The sequence below is a fragment of the Scyliorhinus torazame genome, chromosome 11 (assembly GCF_047496885.1).
Source record: "Scyliorhinus torazame isolate Kashiwa2021f chromosome 11, sScyTor2.1, whole genome shotgun sequence".
Lineage (NCBI taxonomy): Eukaryota > Metazoa > Chordata > Chondrichthyes > Carcharhiniformes > Scyliorhinidae > Scyliorhinus > Scyliorhinus torazame.
In genome coordinates, this window is record NC_092717.1 from 209897347 (window position 1) to 209923927 (window position 26581).

Consider the following 26581-nt stretch of genomic DNA (forward strand, 5'->3'; position numbering starts at 1 on the left):
TGTAGAAGCTTTTACTATCTGCTTTTATGTTCTGAGCCAGTTTACTTTCATAGTCTACCTTACTCTTCTTTATGGCTTTTTTAGTAGCTTTCTGTTGTCCCCTAAAGACTTCCCAGTCCTCTAGTCTCCCACTAATTTTTGCCACTTTGTATGTTTTTTCCTTCAATTTGATACTCTCCCTCACCTCCTTAGATATCCACGGTCGATTTTTCCCCTTTCTACCGTCTTTCTTTTTTGTCGGTATGAATCTTTTCTGAACACGGTGAAAGATCGCTCGGAAGGTTCTCCACTGTTCCTCAACTGCTTCACCATGAAGTCTTTGCTCCCAGTCTACCTTAGCTAGTTCTTCTCTCATCCCATTGTAATCGCCTTTGTTTAAGCACAAAACACTAGTGTTTGATTTTACCTTGTCATTCTCCAACTGTATTTTAAATTCCACCATATTGTGGTCGCTCCTTCCAAGAGGATCCCGAACTATGAGATCATTAATCAATCCTGCCTCATTACCAAGGACCAGATCTAGGACCGCTTGTTCCCTTGTAGGTTCCATTACATACTGTTCCAGGAAATTATCCCGGGCACATTCTATAAACTCCTCCTCAAGGCTGCCTTTACCAACCTGGTTAAAACAATCGATATGCAGATTAAAATCTCCCATGATAACCGCTGTACCATTTCTACATGCATCCGTTATTTCTTTGCTTATTGCCTGCCCTACCATCCTGTTACTATTTGGTGGCCTATAGACTACTCCTATCAGTGACCTTTTCGCCTTACTATTCCTGATTTCCACCCAAATTGATTCAACCTTGTCCTCCATAGCACCAATATCATCCCTTGCTATTGCCCGGATGCCATCCTTAAACAACAAAGCTACACCACCGCCCTTACCATCCATTCTATCCTTTCGTATAGTCTGATACCCTTGGATATTTAACTCCCAGTCGTGACCATCTTTTAACCATGTTTCAGTAATGGCCACTAAATCATAGTCATTCACGATGATTTGCGCCATCATCTCATTTACCTTATTTCGTATACTACGAGCATTCAGGTAAAGTACACTTATGCTGTTTTTTATGTCTTTGTTATGAATCCTAACACCTTGATCAGTAACTTTTCGCAATTTATTTTTCCTCTTACCCTTTCTCCTAATTTTCCTTGTCTTTGAACCCATATCTCTACATAATAACTTGTCACGTAACCTGCTGCCTTGATCTCCATTAACCATTATACTGTCCGTAGCTTTACACTTCCCTTCCCCCCAACTTGCTAGTTTAAAGTCCTAGTGACCAACCTATTTATCCTATTCGCTAGAACACTGGTCCCAGAATGGTTCAGATGAAGACCGTCCCAACGGTACAGGTCCCTCCTGCCCCAGTACTGATGCCAATGCCCCATGAAATGGAATCCCTCTTTCCCACACCACTCCTTTAGCCACGTGTTAACTTCTCTAATTTTCTCAACCCTATGCCAATTGGCACGTGGCTCGGGTAGTAATCCAGAGATTATAACCCTGGAGGACCTGTTCTTTAATTTAGTCCCTAGTGTTTGATAATCCCCAAACAGGTACTCTTTCCTAGTCTTACCTATGTTATTAGTTCCAACATGGACCACAACAACTGGATCCTCCCCCTCCCTCTCAAAAATCCTTTCAAGCCGATCAGAGATGTCCCTCACCCTGGCACCGGGCAGGCAACATACCATGCGGGACTCTTGATCTGGCTTACAAAGGATGCCATCAATCCCCCTAATTATAGAATCCTCTACAACTACCACTTGTCTTTTTGCTCCCCCCTCTTGAATGGCTTCCTGTACCACGGTGCAGTGGTCATTCAACGCATCCTCCCTACAGCCCTCTTCCTCATCCACACAGGGAGCAAGTACCTCATAGCTGTTGGACAAGGTCAAGGGCTGAGGCTCCTCAACTCCTAAACTCAGGATTCCCCTACCTGCCTCCCTTGCAGTCATACCACTCTGTCCCTGACCACTGTCGGAATTAACAGAACTTATTCTACCGGGTGTGACTGCCTCCTGAAACAAAGTGTCCAGGTAATGTTCCCCCTCCCTGATGTGCCGCAGTGTGTGCAGCTCAGTCTCCAGCCCATCAATTCTGAGCCGAAGTTCCTCGAGCAGCCAACACTTGCTGCAGATGTGGTCACTGACGGTCTCAATGGGATCCACCAGTTCCATCATCATACAGCAACAGCACATCACCTGTCCAGCCATATTCAACTAGTTAATTAATTTAAATTTTTTTTTTTTTCTTTATAGAGCCTCAAGGATAAACCCGAACACCAACAAAAACACAGCCACTCACCCGAACTCTGTCACTCACCTAAACTCAGATGCACTCTGTTCCAATCAGCACTCAGTCACTCACCTAAACTCAGATGCACTCTGTTTCAATCAGCACTCCCTGTCTAAAGGCACTCCAGCCACACCTTTTGTGCACTCACCTTTCCCAGCACTCCCGGCTCTCTCCTCCAGCACTTTTTAAATCTCCCGGCTCTCTCCTCCGGCGCTGTTTTCGCTGTCCCGGGACTCTCTCCTCCGGCGCTGTTTTCGCTGTCCCGGCTCTCTCCTCCCGCGCTTTTTAAATCTCCCGGCTCTCTCCTCCGGCGCTGTTTTCGCTGTCCCGGCACTCTCTGCTCCCGCGCTGTTTTCGCTGACCCGGCTCTCTCCTCCCGCGCTTTTTTAATCTCCCGGCTCGCTCCTCCGGCGCTGTTTTCGCTGTCCCGACTCTCTCTGCTCCCGCGCTGTTTTCGCTGTCCCGGCTCTCTCTGCTCCGGCGCTGTTTTCGCTGTCCCGGCTCTCTCCTCCCGCGCTTTTTAAATCTCCCGGCTCTCTCCTCCGGCGCTGTTTTCGCTGTCCCGGCTCTCTCTGCTCCCGCGCTGTTTTCGCTATCCCGGCTCGCTCCTCCCACGCTTTTTAAATCTCCCAGCTCTCTCCTCCGTCGCTGTTTTCGCTATCCCGGCTCTCTCTGCTCCCGCGCTGTTTTCGCTGTCCCGGGTCTCTCCTCCCGCGCTTTTAAAATTTCCCGGCTCTCTCCTCCGGCGCTGTTTTCACTGTCCCGGCTCTCTCTGCTCCCACGCTGTTTTCGCTGTCCCGGCTCTCTCCTCCCGCGTTTTTTAAATCTCCCGGCTCTCTCCTCCGGCGCTGTTTTCGCTGTCCCGGCTCTCTCTGCTCCCGCGCTGTTTTCGCTGTCCCGGCTCTCTCCTCCCGCGCTTTTTAAATCTCCCGGCTCTCTCCTCCGGCACTGTTTTCGCTGTCCCGGCTCTCTCTGCTCCCGCGCTGTTTTTGCTGTCCCGGCTCTCTCCTCCCGCGCTTTTTAAATCTCCCGGCTCTCTCCTCCGGCGCTGTTTTCGCTGTCCCGGCTCTCTCCTCCCGCGCTTTTTAAATCTCCCGGCTCTCTCCTCCGGCGCTGTTTTCGCTGTCCCGGCTCTCTCAGCTCCCGCGCTGTTTTCGCTGTTGTGCCCACGCAAACAAATGCCAGCTTAGCACCTTGGCAATGCCCATGCCCATGCCCAAGAAAAGTTCTTCAAACCTTTTTTAGGGGACCAATTTTTACCAACCGGCCAACCTTCGGGACCCAACCCGGCCGACCTTCGCGACCCACGCCGTCCGACCTTCGCGACCCACGCCGTCCGACCTTCGCGACCCACACCGTCCGACCTTCGCGACCCACGCCGTCCGACCTTCGTGACCCACGCCGTCCGACCTTCGCGACCCACGCCGGCCGACCTTCGCGACCCACGCCGGCCGACCTTCGCGACCCACGCCGTCCGACCTTCGCGGCCCACTCCGGCCGACCTGCGCGACCCACCATTTTCTCTTACCTTGTTTGCTGCTGACAAAAATGGAGGAAATGATTTTGGGTTCCTTTGGCCCTCGTACACGCTCCTCCAATGGAACCTGTTGGATGAAGGTAAAGCCTTCTGGTGTCGGAAAGTATGGAGTCTCCATCTGTCCAAAGTTCTGAATAAATTTCCTGTAAAATTTTATCAAATAAAACACCCCCCGAACTTGTAAAAAAAAAAAGAGTAAAATAAATGAAAAAAATGAATAAAACCCCCCCGAACTTGTAAAAAAATAAAATGAATAAAATAAATGAATAAATGAATAAAAACCACTACAGAACTTGTAAAACAAAAAGCTGCAACCGTTTAAAAAAATAGCGGCCGCACTGCGCATGCGTGCACGATTATCGGCGCGCTTGCGCAATGCGGCCGAATTTCATTTTAAACATGTTCGCGGCCGCTTGCAGCAGGCGTTATGAAAAGCCGGCTGCTGCGCGGGGAATTGCGCGATCGGAACGCCGCGGACAACGGCTCCACGACCCTCCCGACACCTGCCCGCGACCCAACCGCGGGGCGCGCCCCCGACTTTGAAGAACACTGCCTATGTTGCCACTCTATGGCGCCTGTTCTGGTCTCTTCCCCCAACACCCATGCAGGGGCACCCCGTCCCGATTGTGCCCACGCAAACAAATGCCAGCTTAGCACCTTGGCAATGCCCATGCCAGCTGACAGTACCTGCTGGGCACCTTGGCAATGATGTCTGGCACCCAGATGGCCCTGCCAGAGTGCCCAGGTAGCACCAGCAGTGCCAGGGCACCACCCTACCCAAAGGGCATGCAGCTGGAGTTCTTCGATCCCCTGGGAGACCCCCACATGTGCTCTTCCGTCTGGTCTCCGTTTGTGGAGACCTACCAAAGGCTCAGGAACCTCGTGAATCTGCAGATTACAGTGAGACTAACTGTCTCGCTTTAATGTGCAGATTTGCCATAAAGTGATCCCACAATGGGCAGGATTTACATCGCAACTTCACGTGAGATCGTGTTACATCTTGCGACGCATTGCGAGCTGGGTAGATCCCAGAAGCGGCATCTCTCGGCTTCCATCGGCCACACTGCGCCATGGCAGGCTGACTTTCAGGTGCAGTGCGGCAATTGGATCATGCCCTTAATCTGGCTTCATTGAATTTATGAACTCAGCAATTCGCACAGTTGAGTTGTTTTATTGACCCCCATGTCTGCCCAATAAGTGGAATCCCCTCTAGGCCCAACTTTTGCAAGCACTTTTCTTGGATTTCATGAAATGCATCTTGATGGAAAGAAGCCTAACCTCCGATCCCTTGCATATTTTCGACACATAGATGATATGTTGGTTTTAACACACAGAATGTCCTTATCGACTTCAATGGGCTCCATTTTGCACTCAAATTCACCTTTGAAATGAAACTGTTGAATGAACTCCCTTTCCTCGACATGCTGGCTGCAAAATCTGCCAATAGGTTCCCTACTACTGACTACTACAAGCCCAACATCCTGGGTTGGGATTCCTACTTTCCACACACAATGTGATTGGTCCTATCGGAAACCTCATAAATATGGCCCAAGCCATTTGCTCGCTGTGCAAGCTTGATGTTGAAATAGGGTGCACTGCAGTCAGCCTACAGAATAATGGCCACGCTGATCAGATAACTGCTCACTGTATCTTGCTCAAACTCATGAATGGCCCTAAAGCCACCATTTTAAGTCCTAAGAAATGCCAAATCTTTTCAGGTTAGCCTGGAATGGTAAGTTGTCTCAAAAATATGAACAACAGGTGAAACTAGCCATTTCATTCTGCTACTATGCCGTTGCAACACAGTGGTATTCTCCGCTAACTGGGTGCTGCTGTGAAGCCAAAAAGGCATATGCTTAACACACAAATTAATTTCAGTGCTGCTGTGATGTTAGGTATGTAAGCCGTATGACCCATCAATTGGTGCATTGAATTAAACAGCACATCCGTTTGGCTGTTTACAACAGGCGAAGTACTGGCCATACCCAACCAGCCTGTGCTTGCAAAATTCAGAACATTGGGGTGGGGGTTCCGTGTCTCCCGCAGCATGTTTGTCAGAGGCGGGAGGCGGCCCACCTTTGTCGGTGGTGGGATCTCCTGGTCCCTCCACTGTCATTGGAATTTCCCATTGAATCCATCACCTGATGCTAGGAAACCCACGACAGGGACTCACTGTCAGCAGGACTGGAAGATCCCCCACTGTGTCAAATAACAGGTGTGATTTTGCAATTGGACTATGCTTGCTAAACAATCCTGATCATTCTCAGAATGTCCCTGACATCCAATATAAGGTCATCAGTCAGACATACAGTATGGCCCACTTACGCAAGTTAGAGGTACGTATTTTCACATACAGTGCCCTGTCCTTTGCAGACATTGCACGTTCTTGCATTGTGCTTTTTTAAAACTAAACAAAAGCTTGCAGGTCAGCCATTCCCCGGTTCATTCCCCCAGCAATGCCTTAACTAATCATTTTTGACCTGCCTAGTTTGAATTTAAACAAAAGCTTGACAGTTAACTGTTCCCTGGTGCATTCTTCATGGCAATGGCTCTACCAATCAGAGTCCATTTGCCAACCAATCAACACTCTCTTCTCATGCAATATAAATTGTTGTTCCCTTTATAATTGATATTTTGCCTTTTTTTCAGCAAGACTCAAGTTCTGTACTACCGAGTGACTAACAGTAATAAAACAAATTCTTGGAAAAATAACATAAGGGCCAATTAGGGCCAGAATCCCTATTTCTGACCCCTATCAAACAAGAAAGCACCCATTTACCTTCCTGCGATATTCCTGGCCGATCCTCTGATGGAAGATCCTGTACAACTCAGTCAGTGCAAACAAACGTGGAGACAGCAGCACAAGCTGCTGTATTGCAGTAAGTGTTTACTAACACACTGAAAAGCTTTGGCTTATTTAAATAGCCTTTCAGTGAATTCATGTTGTTGGGCGGGTGCAGTACGTGTGTGAAGGGGTCGGTGCATCAGGAATGAGTAAGGGCTAGGATGGCAGCTGGATAGGGTGGTGAGGTTGGAACTATTCAGGTCATAGAGAGTCACATGGAGTCAAAGGGGAGATGGTGGTTAGGTGGTGGGATCTAGTCGAGGTGGGAATGAGAGAGTCATGGCACTGTCACATAGTAGGAGCTAGTCACTTTGGGCAGGGAGTGAGGTGTTTGCAAGATTCAGATATTGGGGTTTAGTCAGGTCAGGTTGACTGTGAGTCCAAGGGATCATGATGGGCTGGGGAATCAGAGAGTGAGTCGGGAGTGCAGGCACTTGTACAGTTACCTAGGGGTTAGCCGAAGGTCATTCTGTTCCACATTTCCTGGGTAACTACCCACTCAAAGCTGGAAACCTTTTTAGAGGGTTATTGCTCATCAGAAGTTCAAACATCACAGACCATTCCCGTAGAATCAGTGCTTTGGGACAACCGAGATATTCCCGTAGTTCATCTTGGAGAGTACATCAGGTCTCTGACTTCCCTCAAGATCGGTAGATCTGGAGCATAATGTAGAGCATCATGATCTTTGCCAAGCACTTCAGCCGCAGTGCAAGTCAAGTAAACATTAAACATTCTCCAATGTTCAGTAACGACCTGTCAATTTGAAAGTTGCAGATTGAATCACAAAGAACCTTGAGAGTTAAGCATCGCCAGTTCGAATTATAATTTATACTGGCTCCTTCAATACTTGTTATTCAATCCTATAAACAGTCATGGCTGAGTTAAATAAAAATTGAATAACTGTGGCTATTATAGAAGTGTGTAAATGTATTGGAAAAACACTTTTTAAAAAACCCTCAAAGGTTGCAAATCATATGGATAGACTAGCTTATTTGAACTGCAAGAACAATTTCAGGACTGCCTGATCTACTTCACAATCAATGAAATAATTTCTGACCTACTCTGTAGCTTCTGTTCACTGCTGCCAATCAGATTGTTCGGGCATCTTCCTCATGTACCCTGTGAAAAGAAAAGGACCCTCCTGCTGCTGATCTCCTCCACCAATACCACCAAAGCAGCATCTGAGAATCCAGGGGGCCCTTGAGGCTGTGCTTGGGCATTTTAAGCCAAGGTTTCCCTAACCCCTAGTTACCCCCCAAGTGCATTGGGGAACCCCAAACATTCTTATGATGTTGACGCCGCTTTTTTGCCTCAAAATATGTGCAAACACAGAAATCAAATCTAAAAAAAGTATTTTTCAGCTATATCTATGCATATATTAGGAATTAGGAAGAGGCACGCAGTCACAAATTCTGTCACCAGTCACCAGTTACATAGCTCCCTCACATTTACCTCAATGGTCCCTTAACATTAACCATTAGAAGTAGTACCCACTTTAGGATTTAGAATAGATTTAGATTTATTGTCAGATCGGCTGCAGGACATACTGAAGGGGGAGGGTGAACAGCCAGTTGTCATGGTGCATATGGGCACCAACGATATCGGTAAAAAAACGGGATGAGATCCTACAATCAGAATTTAGGGAGTGAGGATATAAGTTAAAAAGTACGCCCTCAAAGGTAGTAATCTCAGCATTGTTACCAGTGCAACGAGACAGTCAGAGTAGAAATTCAAGAATAGTCAGAATGAATATGTGGCTTGAGAGATGGTGCAGGAGGGAGGGGTTCAGATTTTTGGGACATTGGAACCGGTTCTGGTGGCAGTGGGGCCATTACAAATCGAATGGTCTACACCTGGGCAGGACTGGAACCAATGTCCTCGGGGGTGCTTTTGCTAACACTGTTGGGGAGGTTTTAAACTAATGTGGCAGGTTGATAGGAACCTGGGGCAGGATTCTCCGATCCCCCGCCAGGTTGTAGAATCGCCGGGGGCTGGCGTGAATCCCGCCCCCACCGGTTGCCGAATTCTCCGGCACCGGATATTCGGCGGGGGTGGGAATCGCGCCGGCTGGCGGCCCCCCCCGGCGATTCTCCGGCCCGCGATCGGGGCCCACCGATCCGCGGGCGGGCCTGTGCCGTGGGGGCACTCTTTTCCTTCCACCTTCGCCATGGTCTCCACTATGGCGGAGGCAGAAGAGACCCCCTCCACTGTGCATGCGTGGGGATGCCGTGAGCGGCCGCTAACGCTCCCGCGCATGCGCCGCACGGCAAAGTCATTTCCGCGCCAGCTGGCGGGGCACCAAAGGCCTTTCCCGCCAGCTGGCGGGGCGGAAATCAGTCCGGCGCAGGCCTAGCCCCTCAAGGTGAGGGCTCGGCCCCTCAAGATGCGGAGAATTCCGCACCTTTGGGGTGGCGCGATGCCGGACTGATTCGCGCTGTTTTTGGCGCCAGTCGGCAGACATCGCTCCGATTGCGGAGAACCCCGCCCCAGATTAGGAAGTTAGAGGTCAGTAAAGAGGCAGCAACTAAAGCCAGTAAGGTACTAGATAATAAAACTCAATGTGACTAAGGGGAAGAGTAAACAGGGAAGAGATGATGAACGCAAAGGGACAGGTGGTCTGAAGTGCATTTGTTTCAATGCAAGAAGTGTAGCAGGTAAGGCAGATGAACTTAGAGATTGGCTTAGTACCTGGGAATATGGTGTTATTGGTATTACTGAGACTTGGTTGAGGGAAGGGCAAGACTGGCAACTAAACATCCCAGGGTATAGATGCTTCAGGAGGGATAGAGAGGGAGGTAAAAGGGATGGAGGAGTTGCATTACTGGTCAGAGATGATATCACAGCTGTGATTAAGGAGGGCACGATGGAGGATTCGAGCACTGAGGCAATATGGGTAGAGCTAAGAAATAGGAAGGGTGCAGTAACATTGTTGGGACTTTACTACAGGCCTCCCAAAAGCGAGCGTGAAGTAGAGGTACAAATATGTAGACAGATTATAGAAAAATGTCGGAGCAATCGGGTGGTTGTGATGAGAGATTTTAACTTCTCCAACATTGAATGGGACTCTTGTAGTGTTGGAGGCGTAGATGGAGCAGAATTTGTAAGGAGCATCCAGGAGAGTTTTTAGAGCAGTATGTAAATAGTCCAACTTGGGAAGGGGCCATACTGGACCTGGTATTGGGAAATGATCCCGGCCAAGTGGTTGAAGTTTCAGTCAGTGATTATTTTGGGAATAGCGATCACAATTCTGTAAGTTTTAGAATACTCATGGACAAAGTCGAGAGTGGTCCTAAAGGAAGAGTGCTAAATTGGGGAAAAGCCAAGTATAACAAAATTCGGCAGGAGCTAGAGAATGTGGATTGGGAGCAGCTGTTTAAGGGTAAATCCACATTTGAAATGTGGGAGTCTTTTAAGGAAAGGTTGATTAGAGTGCAGGACAGACATGTCCCTGTGAAAATGAGGGATAGAAATGACAAGATTAGGGAACCATGGATGACGGGTGGAATTGTGAGACTAGCTAAGATGAAAAAGGAAGCATGCATAAGATCTAGGCGACTTAAAACTGATGAAGCTTTGGAAGAATATCGGGAAAGTAGGACAAATCTCAAACGCACAATAAAAAGGGCTAAAAGGGGTCATGAAATATCTTTGGCTAACAGGGTTAAGGGAAATCCCAAAGCCTTTTATTCGTATATATGGAGCAAGAGGGTCACTAGAGAAAGGATTGGCCCACACAAAGACAAAAGAGGGAATTTATGCGTGGAGTCAGAGGAAATGGGTGAGATTCTTCATGAGTACTTTGCATCGGTATTCACCAAGGAGAGGGACATGACGGATGTTGAGGCTAGGGATGGATGTTTAAATACTCTAGGTCAAGTCGGCAGAATGAAGGGGGAAGTTTTGGGTATTCTAAAAGGCATTAAGGTGGACAAGTCCCCAGGCCTGGATGGGGTCTATCCCAGGTGACTGAGGGAAGCGAGGGACGAAATAGCTGGGGCCTTAACAGATATCTTTGCAGCATCCTTGAGCACCGGTGAGGTCCCGGAGGACTGGAGGATTGCTAATGTTGTCCCTTTGTTTAAGAAGGGTAGCAGGGATAATCCAGGGAATTATAGACCTGTGAGCTTGACGTCAGTGGTAGGCAAACTGTTGGAGAAGATACTGAGGAATAGGATCTATTCACATTTGGAAGGAAATAGACTTATCAGTGATAGGCAGAATGGTTTTGTGCAGGGAAGGTCATGTATTACAAACCTAACAGAATTCTTTGAGGAAGTGACAAAGTTAATTGATGAGGGAAGGGCTGTAGATGTCATATACATGGACTTCAGTAAGGCGTTTGATAAATTTTCCCATGGCAGGTTGATGGAAAAAGTGAAGTCGTATGGGGTTCAGGGTGTACGAGCTAGATGGATAAAAAACTGGCTGGGCAACAGGAGACAGAGAGTAGTGGTGGAAGGGTGTGTCTCAAAATGGAGAAAGGTGACTAGTGGTGTTCCACAGGGATCAGAGCTCGGACCACTGTTGTTTGTGATATACATAAATGATCTGGACAAAGGTTTAGGTGATCTGATTAGCAAGTTTGCAGATGATACTAAGATTGGTGGAGTTGCAGCTAGTGAGGAGGACTGTCAGAGAATACAGCAAAATATAGGTAGATTGGAGAGTTGGGCAGAGAAATGGCAGATGGAGTTCAATCCAGGCAAATGCGAGGTGATGCATTTTGGAAGATCTAATTCAAGAGCGGACTATACGGTCAATGGAAGAGTCCTGGGGAAAATTGATGTACAGAGAGACCTGGGAGTTCAGGTCCATTGTACCCTGAAGGTGGCAATGCAGGTCGATAGAGTGGTCAACAAGGCATACAGCATGCTTGCCTTCATCAGACGGGGTATTGAGTACAAGAGTTGGCAGGTCATGTTACAGTTGTATCGGACTTTGGTTAGGCCACATTTGGAATATTGCGCGCAGTTCTGGTCGCCACATTACCAGAAGGATGTGGCTGCTTTAGAGAGGGTGCAGAGGAGGTTCACCAGGATGTTGCCTGGTATGGAGGGTGCTAGCTATGAAGAAAGGTTGAGTAGATTAGGATTGTTTTCGTTGGAAAGACGGAGATTGAGGAGGGACCTGATTGAGGTCTACAAAATTATGAGAGGTCTGGACAGGGTGGATAGCAACAAGCTTCATCCAAGAGTGGGGGTGTCAATTACAAGGGGTCACGATTTCAAGATGAGAGGGGGAAAGTTTAAGGGAGATGTGCGAGGGGGTGGTGGGTGCCTGGAACGCCTTGCCAGCAGAGGTGGTAGAGGCGGGCATGATAGCATCATTTAAGATGCATCTAGACAGATATATGAATGGGCGGGGAACAGAGGGAAGTAGATCCTTGGAAAATAGGCGACAGGTTTAGAAAAAGGATCTGGATCGGCACAGCCTGGGAGGGCCGAAGGGCCTGTTCCTGTGCTGTAATTTTCTTTGTTCTTTTTTGTTTGTACCAATGTACAGTGAAAAGTATTATTCTGCATACAATCTAGTCAGATCGTACCATACATGAAAAACATAGGACATATGATAGAAACACAATGTAAATACATAGACATAGGTGAAGCATATAAAGTGTAGTGCTACACAGTAGAGAAGATGCGTGGAGAGATCAATTCAGGCCATAAGAGGATCATTCAGAAGTCTGGTAGCAGCGGGGAAAGGTTTTCTTATTAAAACATTTAAGTCTTACCTTTTGTCATTTTTAATGGGAAGAGGGATGCTGGAAAGCTGATACACAACTCGGATACAGGCACCTCTCCCTCCCTCACACACACACGAATCTCCCTCTCCCTCACACACACATATGTCTCCCTTTCTCACACACATGCACACACACATGTCTCCCTCTTTCTCACACGCACACACACACGCGTCTCTCTCATGCATGCATGCACACTTCCACCTATCACACTCAACCCCTCTTTCATACATACTCTGTCCATCTCTCTCACATACACTCTCACTCCCCCCCCTCTCACACACACATTCGCCCTCCTCTCTCACGCTCTTACACTTGATTGTGAAGCAGTCAGGGACAGGCGGGCGTGGCCGCGAGTGAGGTAAATAGAACGATCCTAAGTTCAGGCATGGAGGAAACCTAGCTCTTGACTTTGTCAAACAGGTATGAGGTACTTGTTCCCTGTGTGGGTGAGGAAAAGGACTGTTGGGAGAATAAGCTAACTGACCACTGCACTGTGATACAGGAGGCCATTCAAGCAGGGGAGCAAAAAGACAAGTGGTAGTTGTTGGGGATTCTATAATTAGGGCGACAGATAGCACCCTTTGTAAGCAGGACCGAGAGTCCCGCATGGTATGTTGCCTGCCCGGTGCCAGGGTGAGGAACATAACTAATTGATTTGAATGGATATTGGAGAGGGAGGGGGAAGATCCAGTTGTTGTGGTCCACGTTGGGACTAACAACATAGGTAAGACTAGGAAAGAGGACCAGTTTGGGGATTATCAAACACTAGGGACTAAATTAAAGAACAGGTCCTCCAGGGTTATAATCTCTGGATTACTACCCGATGTTGGGATGCAAGACGAGGAAAGAGGACTTGTTTGGGGATTATCAGGAACTAGAAACAAAATGAAAGAACAGGGGCAAAATTCTCCGGAATCCGCGCGATGTCCGCCGACTGACGTCCAAAACGGCGCCAATCAGTCGGGCATTGCGCCGCCCCAAAGGTGCGGAATGCTCCGCATCTTTGGGGGCCGAGCCCCAACCTTAAGGGGCTAGGCCCGCGCCGGCCAAATTTCCGCCCCGCCAGCTGGCGGAAAAGGCCTTTGGTGCCCCGCCAGCTGGCGCGGAAATGACATCTCCGGGCGGCGCATGCGCAGGAGCGTCAGCGGCCGCTGACGGCATTCCCGCGCATGCGCAGTGGAGGGAGTCTCTTCCGCCTCTGCCATGGTGGAGACCGTGGCGAAGGCGGAAGGGAAAGAGTGCCCCCACGGCACAGGCCCGCCCGCGGATCGGTGGGCCCTGATCGCGGGCCAGGCCACCGTGGGGCACCCCCCGGGGCCAGATCGCCCCGCGCCCCCCCCAGGACTCCGGAGCCTGCCCGCACCGCCTTGTCCCGCCGGTAAGGTAGGTGGTTTAATCTACGCCGGCAGGACAGGCATTTTAGCAGCGGGACTTCGGCCCATCCAGGCCGGAGAATCGCGGGGGGTCCCGCCAACCGGCGCCGCGCGATTCCCGCCCCCGCCGAATATCAGGTGGTGGAGAATTCGGCAACCGGCGGGGGCGGGATTCACGTCAGCCCCCGGCGATTCTCCGACCCGGCGGGGGGTCGGACAATCTCGCCCCTGGTCTTCAAGTGTTATAATCTCTGGATTACTACCCGAACCACATGCAAATTGGCAGAGGAATGAGAAAATTAGGGAAGTAAACACATGGCTAAAGGAGTGGTGCGAGAAAGTGGGGTTCCATTTCATGGGGCACAGGCATCAGTATTGGGACAGGAGGGATCTGCACCGTTTGGACAGTCTCCACCTGAACTGATCTGGGACAGTGTTTGAATGGAAAGGATAAATAGAGTGGTTATAAGGACATTAAACTCGCAAATTGAGGTGGCAGGGAAAGGTAAAGCTACAAGAAGTACAATGGTTAATAGGAAACAGAGCAGCAGGTCAGCATGTAAGGAGAAGGTAGAGGTTAATAGAACGAACAGGAGGCAGGGCCGGTTTAACAACTACAGAGGGGTCAGAAAACATAAAAAATTAAAATGTAAGGTGACTGGGGGCGTGAAAGTTGGGGATTCCTGGCTTGGGTCACTGTCTGTGCGGAATCTGCACGTTCTCCCCGTGTCTGCATGGGTTTCCTCCGGGGCTCCGGTTTTCTCCCACTAATCCCGAAAGACGTCCTTGTTAGAAAATTAGACATTCTGAATGCTCCCTCAGTGTACCCGAACAGGCGGAGTGTGGCAACTCGGGAATTTTCACAGTAACTTCATTGCAGTGTTAATGTAAGCCCACTTGTGACACTAATAAATATTATTTAAAAAATGCGCCCGAAAGCAGAATTAGTTTTAAGTCTGTTGAAATGCACCCACAATCTCTTAGCACAGAACTTAATGGACTTCCAATTAATTTTAATGCCTTTTTGAGGTCCAGATTCATATGGTCCTCTTACACATTAGCTTCCACACAACAGTTTGTGATTGTATTGAATTTGGTGGAATGATTTTTGAAATCCTAGTCTGTGGGCTAGGGTTGGAGTGGAACATCACTGTAATCAGTGCTTGATGACTGATGAATTCAAAACACCTCTGTGCGGAATAGGTGCAAGAAAGAGTTGCCCTGTTGGCACTGCGAGGTACCATCTTCAAACCACAATAATGGAACTTTTCTATGAAGAGATGCATACAATGCTCAGCACAAAATAGGCCAGAAATTTTAGGATGGCGAGCTCGGCCTCCAACATCTTGAATATTCAGTGTGAAACACGCCCCTGCCATCTCCAGCAGCCCTGCTGCAATTTTACGCTCTTACGAGCAATGACTGGCAGTAGGAGGGATTTTGGCCCCTCACTTGGGATGACATCCACCATGAAGAGCTGCCAGCCAATCAGCTTATTCATCAGCTCTCTGGTCCCTCCAGAAACAGCACTGCAGTGGTTGGAAGAGGCACTGCAAGAAGCTTCCTGACCCGAAATCCAGGGAACAGAGAAAAAGGTGAGTGTCTGGCTGGGAAGATCGCGAAGGCTTGCGTGGCCACTAGGGGGGCAATCGGGGCCTCAGGGGATGGGTGGTAGTTTCAGGGAGGGAGGTCTGCAACTCACTGGGCCTTAAGGGGAAGACACCACAGAAAGAAGGGGGGCTTCTGATGGAGATGCTCCCCCCCAATTCCCATGCCCGCCCATGATCTAAGTCCCTTTATTTCTAGCTTCCCCCCTCTCTGCGCTATCATCATCCACTAGCCTAAAAATTGCAGATGGATGGGAAAAGGCCACTTACCTACATTCTCCCCATACGTCTCATTGCAAGACAAATTTGAGCAGAATCGGCATGAGTGGGAATGGTCGGTGGGTGTGATGCCCACCGAGCTGATGGTCCTCACTCCATTTGAGGAAAGAGCTGGCAAGGGAGAAGTAGGAATGCACTTGTGCTGAGGGCGAGGTAGGGACACGGGACAAATGTGATAACCCTCAACACATCCAGCCATGGCACTTAGGATCACTTAGGTTTACGATCCTCACTTAGGTTCGGTTTCTTCTCTCCTTGTGCCCCTGTCACATACTAATGCCATCTTGCTTCCCTTGCAGGTAAAGCAGTCAACAAGTCCAAGCCATCCTCTCCCCTCTGGAAGCCATGGATCCGAGCAGCACCAAAGGAAATATCTCAGGGATCAGCATTGAAGAGGCATCACAGCTATCACCCGCACCCTCCACCTGTGCAGATATTCGCACCTTGGTAGGAATAATTAGTAGGCAGGCTTCTATAGTGCGCACCTCACAGCAGATAATCCTCAACAGATGGAGGCAGGGACATCTGCAGGATCTGGCATTCAGAGGGATTCTGGGGCACAGGACTCTGCAGATCCCTGGTCAGATCACATGCCCCTAGGATTGGCCATCCCACAGCTGTTGGAAATGCAAAGGTAAAGTCGGCAATATCAGGAAATATCCCACCTTGGACTCCAAGGGCAACTGGAGGCTTTATGGTAAATTCAGTTACGTATACCTTTTCTGTCCAAGGAAAAGGTCACTCCAAGACAACCAGGCCAATACTGTGAAGGTGGTAACATCTACAGTGGAGAGCTTGGTGCAGGACCTGCACTCCATTGCTGTGAATGTCCACTCCATGGTTCAGGTCATGCACTCCATGGCTGAGAGCATGAGCTGAATGGTGCAGGGCATCAACTGCATGGTGCTGGCACTTGTAGGAATCCACGAGTGTAGGCACCAGAGGATGGCAGGACTTCTGGATCTCGCTGCAGCTGCCTCTATCCCATGGAGGAGACCAGGAGCCTCTGAGCACTCACGCGGAAGAGGATCAGTAGGTGAACAACCCAGAGAGACCCTGGGGATGTCCAGCCCATCTGACTCCCCCCCGCCCCTTCCTGTGATGGACATACGTCCAGTCCCATACCCAAAGAAGGGTATCACTCGGACACCTGTTCTGCCCTCAAGGTCCCAGCCTTCCAACGGACACCCGCCAAGTTCATCTTAGGCAATAGTCTGTGCAGTCAGCAGACTGCCTCAAACTTAGCTGTGGATCCTGCGGAGACACCAAGACATAGTGGGAGGTTGAGTAAGAGAATATAATCACAGCATGGGTACGAGTGAATTTAAGCACATGTAGAGATTGATCCCCAATTGAGCACAATTTCATGTATTAAAAGTCACGTTTTGCCTCCCTGCTCTCATTCCATTGCAGCATGCACAGCTAACTCCGATGTCAAAGCTTGAAATCCTCAATCTCCTCTGGTGGATAACAGCTCAGTGTTTGTCGACAATCCTCCACCCCACACCTAACCAGCCCGCGATACACACATCCTGTGGAAGAATTAAGAACATTAAATATCAGATGTAACAAAGATAGATCTCATAGATTTACGATGACTTCCGTCCAGCATTTATGCCACGAATTTCAGCCACTAAGACCTGAAAATCTCTGTACTTGCTTAGGTAGAATTCCAGTTTCTTTTCTTCAAGGATTTAGCCACTGATTTTCACCGGACCGCAGCTCCCAACCAATGAGCTTTAACTTGCCAGCAGGAAATTCCTCTAATTGCGGGCTCGGCGGGAAGAAACGCCTCACATCCGCCGAGAAACACCTCACTAAACACACTGTTCAGTGGACTTTAACTTGCGTCTGCTGAATCACGCCCTGATGCTTTTCTGAAGAAAGAGCACATCAGTGCAAAAAGAAAAATTGAACAATGGACCAGGGAGGAACTGAGTGTCTATCCAATGGCATTTTCCTGTAAATTTGTCTCAAAGTATTTAGATATTCTTTACCCCTGTTTTCAAATTCTTTGTCATTCCCTATCTCTGTTATTTCCCCAGAGAATCCTCTGAGATCTCCATGCTCCTTCAATTTTGGCTTCTTTCAAAACCCTGATTTCCATCGCTCCGTGTCATCTGTTGGAGCCTCTCTCTCTCACTTGCTTTAAAATCTCCTGCAAAGTGCCTTGAGAGATTTTAGGACATGAAAGTCCTTCATTTGTACAAGTTGGTACAGTTGGGCACAAGTTTACAGGTCCGGTAAAGGCGGACGCAAATTCCATTAGAGCTGTTAAATCTTGTGAGAGGGTGATAATAGGATTTACTCCAGCAAGATTTGGTTTGAGATCTTCCTCACACCCACCAGTGACGTGATCAGGATCACACCCAGAAAGGATGTGAACGTAATTACCAGGAATTTACATTCATTTAAATATTGTTGATTAATGGATTTACACCGTGGCATCTGACCCCATGGAATTCTCCCCCAGGTGGCGTGATGCCACGCCAGCGCCAACCACTACTGGCTTTCGGAAACAAGAACCAGCCGTGATGACCACGCCCAGGTGCGGAGGTGCCTGGAGGACCCACGGTTGAAAGCTAAGGTGGGGCTTTGCCCCTGGCACCCTATCAGTGCCTCCTGGGGGCACTGCCAGAGAACTGCAATGGTGCACTGCCAGTGGGAGGGGTAACCCCCCTCTGATGGGGGAAGAGGCCACCCTTATGAGTGGTTGGGGGGGGGGGTGGGAGAGGGGTGCATGCTGACAATTGTGGGGGGGGGTTTTGGGGAGAGGGGGAGTGTGCCCCCTAATAATTCTGTGGGGTGGGGGGAAACTTGGGGGGGGGGGGAGTTTTTTTCTGCAGATCGGGTACCTCTGTGGTGCTGGGCTTGCCGGCTCTATCCAGTCCCACCCCACCAGAGTGACAGCGCAAATTGCCTCCCCCACCCCAATTTTGTTTTGTCAGAGTGTCAGAAGATTCGGTCAGAAAACTTGGCCATGATTCTGGAGAGAGATACATGCCGGTTTTCAGTCAGAACCTGACAATTTGCCATTTTTTGTTTAAATTCCGCCCATCATTTTTGTTAAAAATTTTATAATGGCTTATATCCTCCCCACACCAGAAATCGCCAGCACTATTCTGGAGATCAACATCTGAAGCCGAGAGAATCATAATGAATTTCTGATTGATGTTGCACTGAGGATATTGACTGATGGAAACTCATTCAGATAAACAACAGAATAAAGAACAAATTGTGATAAATGCTTCAAATTATACATTGAAGCTGAGAAAACATTCCCATAAATCTTCCCTTACAACTGGATTTTATTCACTCAAAATCTGAATATCTAACGTTGATAATTAAGCAGACAATTCAATTTCTAATCCCGAAAATAATACTTCACCCTGCCTTGCGTGCAAATAATTGCATCTTTGTCTGAATGAGAGCAATTCACCCTTTGAGTTACTTGATGCAAACTCAACGCTATCTAGTTTTGCTAAAAGAGAAATTGATTGTTGTAAAATTGAGGCATAAAAACTCATAAATGTGTCTGATGAAAGAGAATGACTGGAAAAATATATCAATAACTTGCCTTTTCTTATCTCCTGAGGATGCTCAATGCTTTCTGGCATTATTGTGTGATGTATTTCAGTGATTGAGAACAGTGAATATGTGAAGCAGTTATACATGCAGATATTAATCTTAAGGCTGTTTCTAGACTAGCTAGGGGTTGAGGTAGGGGACCAGGCAGTGAGTGGTACAATAATGCTGGAGAAGCCAGGACCTGAATTTTGCACTCGTTGGATGTGAGTAATCGGCGGGCCCAGAAGCTGACGCAAAATATAATTCTGGCTGCGATGGGCCCCGAAAGCCCATTAATTGGCCAGCCAGCATGAAACATGTGTTTAGAAATGCTCAGCAATGTCAGGATTGGGGGTGGGGGTGGTGGGGCAGTCATGGAGAAAAGGGCTGGCACTTCTAATGGGCTCCCTCAAACGTTGAAAATAGGAGCAGGAGCAGGCCAGTCGGCCCTTTGAAACTGCTGCGCCATTCATTATGATCATGGCTGATCATTCAACTCAATAGCCTAATCCCATCACCCTCCCATATCATTTGATCCCCTTCGCCCCAAGAGGTATATCTAACTGCTTCTTGAAACCATACAATGATTTGGTTTCAACTACTTCCTCTGGAAATGAATTCCTCAAGCTCAGCACTCTCTGAGTGAAGAAATTCCTCCTCATCTCTGTCCTAAATGGTCTACCCTCAGACTGCAACCCTTGGTTCTGGATACACCCACAGTCAGGAACATCCTTTTTGCATCTGCCCTGACTAGTCCAGTTACAATTTTATAGGTTTCTATGAGATTCCCTCTTCATTCCTCTGAACTCCAGCGAATACAATCCTAACTGACTTAATCTCTCCTCAGATGTCAGTCCCGCCATCCCAGGAATCAATTTGGTAAACCTTTGTTGTATTCCCTCTATAGCAAGAACATCCTTCCTCAGATAAGGAGACCAAAACTGCACACAATATTCCAGGTGTGGCCTCACCGAGACCCTGTATAATTGCAGGCAGATAGTTGCTGTGGAGCTGTCTCAGGAAGCTGCAGACCTGTACAAATTAAATGTGATGAAAAATAAATGCAGCTAACTGTCTCTGGGCAGCACATTCAAACAACTGACAGCAGAACCCTGGAACACCTCAGTCCCCAGACATTTTTTAAATGATATTTCGCCCTGGTCATTTCATCCCACCTTAGATCCAGATTGTCGTGAAAACGTGAAGCCAGCCTGGCTGATTGGTCCATCTGCCAACCATAAAAATGGATAGGTCACGTAACGTCGCTTTTAATTGATTTCCCAATGGGCTTCATTTGTCAGCCGGCCCTCTCCCGGTTCCCATGCCCGCCCGCTGAGCGAAATATCGTGTGCACATGCGTCTGACGCCTTCTCACATGATTTTATGCCCTGTCTGGTCCCACGTGCACCCATTGAAACCATGTCAAATGCTAGCCCCAGGAAGTCAGCTGAGAACAGTGATTGATGGCACTTGAAACTGAACTGAAATAATTCATTTTGTGTATCGCTGAAAATTAATATTGATTTCTGGGTTTTGTGTCTCCAAGTTGTCGGCTGGTGTGATGCGCACCCATATGATATGATCTCAGATGTATTGAGAGTGTCATGTGTGAGTACCTTTAAGAAATGGGTGTTTAAGAAATGTACCTTTAAGAAATGGGTGTTTATCAGTGATGTCAGAGTATGGGTGGAGCTGGACTGTCTGTCAGCTTTTTACTTTTGTTTTAGGCTGTTTGCTGCAGGGTGTGTTTTAGTTTCGTTTTCAGTGTTGGAGCTGAAGCCAGACAGAGCAGGTGTACTGTTGATCTCTCTGCCATGAAACGACTATCTCTTGATCATTTGGTGAATGCAGAATTATAAATGTTCTCAGTAGTGAATGTAAGCCTAATGTGCTTCTGTTAAAAGGTGTTTCTTTTGTCTTCTGGATGTTGTTTAGGACGTTATTAAGGATTACTAAGTGTTGTATTCTTTGGGGGTTGTATTTGAATTGATGGTTGCTAAGATGTTCACTGTATGTTTTAAAAAGGTTAACTTGAGTTCATAGAATAAACATTGTTTTGCTTTAAAAATTACTTTTCCATTTCTGCTGTACCACACCTGTAGAGTGGGCCATGTGCTCCCCATACCACAATCTATTAAAAGCTGTGGGTCAGGTGACCTCCATGATACACTTTGGGGTTCTCTAAACCCTGGCCCATAACAAGAGAAATTGAAGTTTTGGCAGCACATGATGGGGGTTCGCAGGAAGTGATGACAGTGCCAAGCTTCAATGTTGCAATGTCATTCGAATTACTGCTGGGTGCAGTCAGGAATCCCCAGCAATGACAAGACACATGCTGCTCTCACCACAAAGGCAAGATTAGAAGTAGCAGAAGAGCCGCAGGAGCATTCTGCTCCGGTCTTGGAAGCAGGGTGGAAAGCAACTAAAGGTCAGAAAAAGTGACTATATTTCCTGATTCACCTGCATCCTGTGGTGTCATGCCACTTACCCTGCACCTGTCTTGTCAAGTGAACTACATCACATCAGTCCTCACACCCGGTTAAGCTTCATCAGCATCCTTCATTTACTTTCTACGCATCTCTTCATCTCCCCAAGTGTCCATGTGCTGCTGCAATTCACCACAACTCTTATTCAATGCGATTCATCAGTCTAACAGTAACTCAAAGGAGGGTGCCCTGGAGATTTCAATTGGAGATGGCTTGCCTAGGAACTTAAAGCTACCTGGTGACCATGTTATAAATTAATCTGCACATAACTGACTTTATTTTACTGACTAAAGATACTGCTTCCTGGAAAGAAAAGATCTGGAATTATGGACTGCCTTGGTATGTGTACATCATAACATCTCCCAGGGAATATGGTACAGACTTTCATGAATGTCTTCTTGTGGTGGTGCATCATCTGGACATTGGCAGACAAATATCCCTCGTGGTTTATCAAAACTCCCTGGTTGCCCCCTGATGACATTTGTAGCCGTGGGCATCTCGACAGAAAATCTGAGTGTTGTCATTCTGGTTATTGTCATTCTCAAGTGGCGATTAAAGTTATCTGATCCCTGGCAAATGACCCATCCATCACTTGTCTAATCCATTTATGTGAAGCAGACCGTGAGCCCATCTATGTATCTCCAGTAATGATGTTGAAAGAAGAGAAGCAAAGGAATTGAAGGAAGCAGTGACCTTTGCTGCCCTGGATAACCAGGTCCAGTAGGTAGCCAGTCTTAGAGTCACATAGAGTCATAGCAATTTACAGCATAGAAGGGTGGCCAGTGTGTCCGCACTGGCCACAAGCACGTATCTACTGTGATCCCACTTTCCAGCACTTGGTCCCTAGCCTTGGATGGTATGGCGTTTCAAGTGCTCATCTAAATGCTTTTTAAATGTTGTCAGGATTCCCGTCTTTCAGGCAGTGAGTTCCAGATTCCCACCTCCCTCCGGGTGAAAAAGCTTTTCCTCAAATTCCCTCTAAATCTCCTGAGTTGTGGATAGTGATGAAGATTGTCAGAGAATACTTCAGGATATAGGTAGGCTGCAAAATTGGGCAGAGAAATGGCAGATGGAATTTAACCCGGACAAATGCGAGGTGATGGTAGTGCCTCTGATGATGTCAACATATGATCATGTGACATACTATAACTCAGGCCATTGAACAAAGAAAAATACAGCACAGGAACAGGCCCTTAGTCCCTGCAAGCCTGCACTTACCCTGCATTTTGGTAGATCCAATTCAGATGGGAGCTATAAAAAATGGCCGAATCATCAGGAGCATGGAGGCACAGAGAGATCTGGGTTGCAGGTCCACAGATGCTGAAAAGTGGCAGCACAGGTGGAAATGGTGGTAAAGAAAGCATATGGCATGCTTGCCTGCATAGGACGGGGCATCGAGTATAAAAGCTCAAAAATTATGTTACAGTTATATAGTATGTTGGTTCGGCCACATTTTGAATACTGTGTCCAATTCTGGTCACCGCACTACCAGAAGGTTTACCAGGATGTTGCCTGGTATGGAGGGTATTAGCTATGAGGAGAGATTGAATAAACTGGAATTGTTCTCCCTATAGAGACGGAGGCTGAGGGGCGACCTGACAGAAATTTATAAAATTATTTGGGGTATAGCTAGGGTGAACAGTTCAAGGCTTTTTCCCAGGGCAGAAATGATAATTACAAGGAGGCACAAGGTCAAGGTGAGGGAGGAAAGGTTCAGTAGAGATGTGCGGGGAAAGATTTTACACAGAGGGTGGTGGTGGCCTGGAATGCACTGCCAAGTGAGGTGGTTGAGACAGATACGTTAGTGACCTTTAAGACTTACCTGGATAGGCACATGAACAGACGGCGTGTAGAAGGATACAGGCGGTTGATCTAGACAGGACACGTGATCGGCGCAGGCTTGCAGGGACTAAGGGCCTGTTCCTGTGCTGTATTTTTCTTTGTTCAATGGCCTGAGTTATAGTATGTCACATGATCATATGTTGACATCATCAGAGGCACTTGGGAGATTTTATCTCTTCCTCCTTTTTCAACTGTAAGCAGGCAACACCTCTGTAATAAACTTTGACAACTGGTTAGGTAACCGACAGCGTGGCAACCTGGTCATCCTTTGTTTATACTGTGAGTTCAAGTAAAATCCCCCAAATTATAACAGTATTGAAAACAAAGCTGGCGATGAGAATGTTTTTCCAGTGAAATAATAAAAAAGACACAGTCAGACCAGAACTTCGAGGCGAAGATCGATTTTTGGGAGACCACTCCACCATCCGTAAATGTGCAGTAAAACAGGCCGCCTCAAATGAGGTTTTTAGTCTTGCTCTGAGTGCATGTTACACATGTTTCACAGTAACTTCATTGAAGCCTACTTGTGACAATAAGCGATTATTATTATTATGTTGGTTTTGGAAGTGATTGAGTGCTCAGGACAGTTTTCTCTGCCTGGAAAATTCAGAGAGCTGGAGGCCGGGAGAGAGAAGATTCTTTCGGATAGGGCGTCGACTGTTGTGCCAGTTGTTGTGCGAGGTCCATAGGCTCAGAGAAAAAAAACTCCAGAAAAATGAACAGAGAAAGCTAGGAAATAAGGGGGTAAGTTGTGTAAAGGTGACTTATTTACCAAGATGGGGAATCTTTTTCAGCTGTGCACCTTCGCATGTGATGGGCTGCAACGACGGGTCCTTCGATTTCGGAGAGAAAGAGACCTGCTTTTGGGAAGTAACTGCCCAAAAAGGAAAAAAAACAGTGATAGTAATCAAAATTAAGCTCAATTAAGGCTGAAATCTGCTTTTTGAAAGCAGATTGGTGTTTGCAAAATAAAAAACGGTCTTAAAGTCACCGTCCAACCAAGAAAAGAATTTCTATAAAGAAACAACAAATGAAATAATACAAATTAAATTAGAAGAGAAATAATTAGAGGGGAGGAAATGTTCAAGAAAGTTAAAGAACAAAAGTGGTTGGCACTGCTGCCTCACAGCGTCAGGGACTCGGGTTCAATTCCGGTTTGGGTGACTGTCTGTGTGGAGGTACTCACTGTGAACAGACATCGAAACCAAAGAGTTTTGAGCAAGGAGAAAGAGTTTTAACAAGAAACTACCCTTCAAGTGAAAAGTGGTTTTCTGTCACAATACTCACAGAGACAACTTCTATTTCTTATACAGTGCAAACCGATAATGAGAAAGTTTGGAGGCGACATACCAATCAAATCCACATTTCGAAAAGAAGATTTGCAGAGTCGGTATCTGAAAGGCCAGCACCTGACAGTCAAGAATTGGAAATCCCTGGAACTATGATCATGACTGAGTAAAATTCAGATTCCACATCAGTTGAACCAACAGCATCTGTCGAAGCTGAAGAAGAACTAACTTTATCAGATGTGCATGAGCCAAGTGTGGAACAGACCAAGAGTGTGAAAACAAAGACTCCTGAATGACAGGTTCTGCCTAAGCGGAACCGTCGTACACCAAAAAGACTCTGATACTGACTATAATAATAATACTTTGTTAAATCATCACTTTTCACCATGAGAAAAAGTTTAAGTTAATATTTGTTGTTGCACTTCAGGAATAAAGGGGGAGGGATGTTATGAATTGTGACCAATGCCCTCAGTTATAGTATCTCACATGATTATGTGGTGGCATCATCAGAGGCCCTTGGGAGAATTTCTCACTTCCTCCATTTTATACTTTGAGCAAGCAACACTTCTGCAATGAACTCTGACAACTGACTAAGGGACCGATGGTGTGGCAACCTAGTTATTCTTTGTTTATACTGTGAGTAAAAGTAAAACCCCCGAAAACATAACACTATCTACCCTATCTACGTCCCTCAATCAGGTACCCCTCAGCCTTCTCTGCTCTAAGGAAAACAACTTCATCCTAACCATCTTTTCTTCATTGCTGAAACGATCCAGCCCAGGTAACATCTTGGTGAATCTCCTCTGTCCCCTCTCTAGTGCAAATACATCCTTCCTATAGTGTGGTGACCAGAACTGAAAACAGTTCTGTCGATGTGGCCTATTGAGCATTTTATACAACTCCATCACAACCTCGCTGTTCTCATATTCTATGTCTTGGCTAATAAAGGCAAGTAGTCCATATACCGCCTTCTTCTGGGGTGTTGTCGATGTCTTCCACCACCCAACGTGACAACTTCAACCTGTGAAATAATGGTTCATGAGAGAACAAGGAAGCACCTCTGTGAACCCTGTCGGTAAACCCTGACCTCTGCACCCCTCTGACTTGCACCCCCTCCCTCCATGCACCTTCCTCACATGTACCTGCTTGCCTCTCTCGCTCCTGTGCACATGCTGATTCCATCTCAACATATTGTCTCTTGTAATATCAGACACATATCCAAGATGCCTCCCATCTTGATTTGTCAGTTTGAAAGACTCAAAAGTTTAGGAAAAGCTGTATCAAGAGATTAATTTCTGCCAAACATTTGCCCAATGGAACCAACAACAGTTTTAATAAGCAAAGTTTCAATCAGATGCGGTAATCATAGTTTTAATGAATAATTTGTAATGCGGTTAGATCTCACCTCTGCTTCACTGGTCAGTTTCCCATGCCATGGGAAATACAGGCTGAGGGAGTTAAATTTAAACATGAGGAAAATTCAGTTTAAAGACACCTCATTAATATTGCCTCAGTACATTAACAAGTACACAAGTCAAAGTCCTCACTTTGGTGAGGAGGCTATACACAGGTACCCAAATCAGAAAAAGTTAAGTCACCATTATCCCAGATGACCATAGTCTGCTTTCCCCTTTGAGGGAGGAGCTGACAGGTGGTGGTTTAACCTGAGGATCAGCACACCTCAGGCGAGGCAAGGTTGAGA

General features: G+C 47.2%; 1 long non-coding RNA gene across 2 annotated transcripts in view; it reads left to right on the forward strand.

Annotated features, from left to right (window-relative positions):
• Positions 1–25332, forward strand: part of LOC140385774 (uncharacterized) — an 89742-nt gene extending 64410 nt beyond the window's left edge. The window contains exons 3-4 of one of the 2 annotated variants that reach the window (XR_011933469.1): positions 6498–6727; positions 24904–25332. This is a non-coding gene — a long non-coding RNA (uncharacterized lncRNA). The remainder of the gene's footprint in view (positions 1–6497; positions 6728–24903) is intronic. The other variant, XR_011933470.1, reaches the window with a different exon arrangement.
• The last annotated feature ends 1249 nt before the right edge of the window (positions 25333–26581 follow it).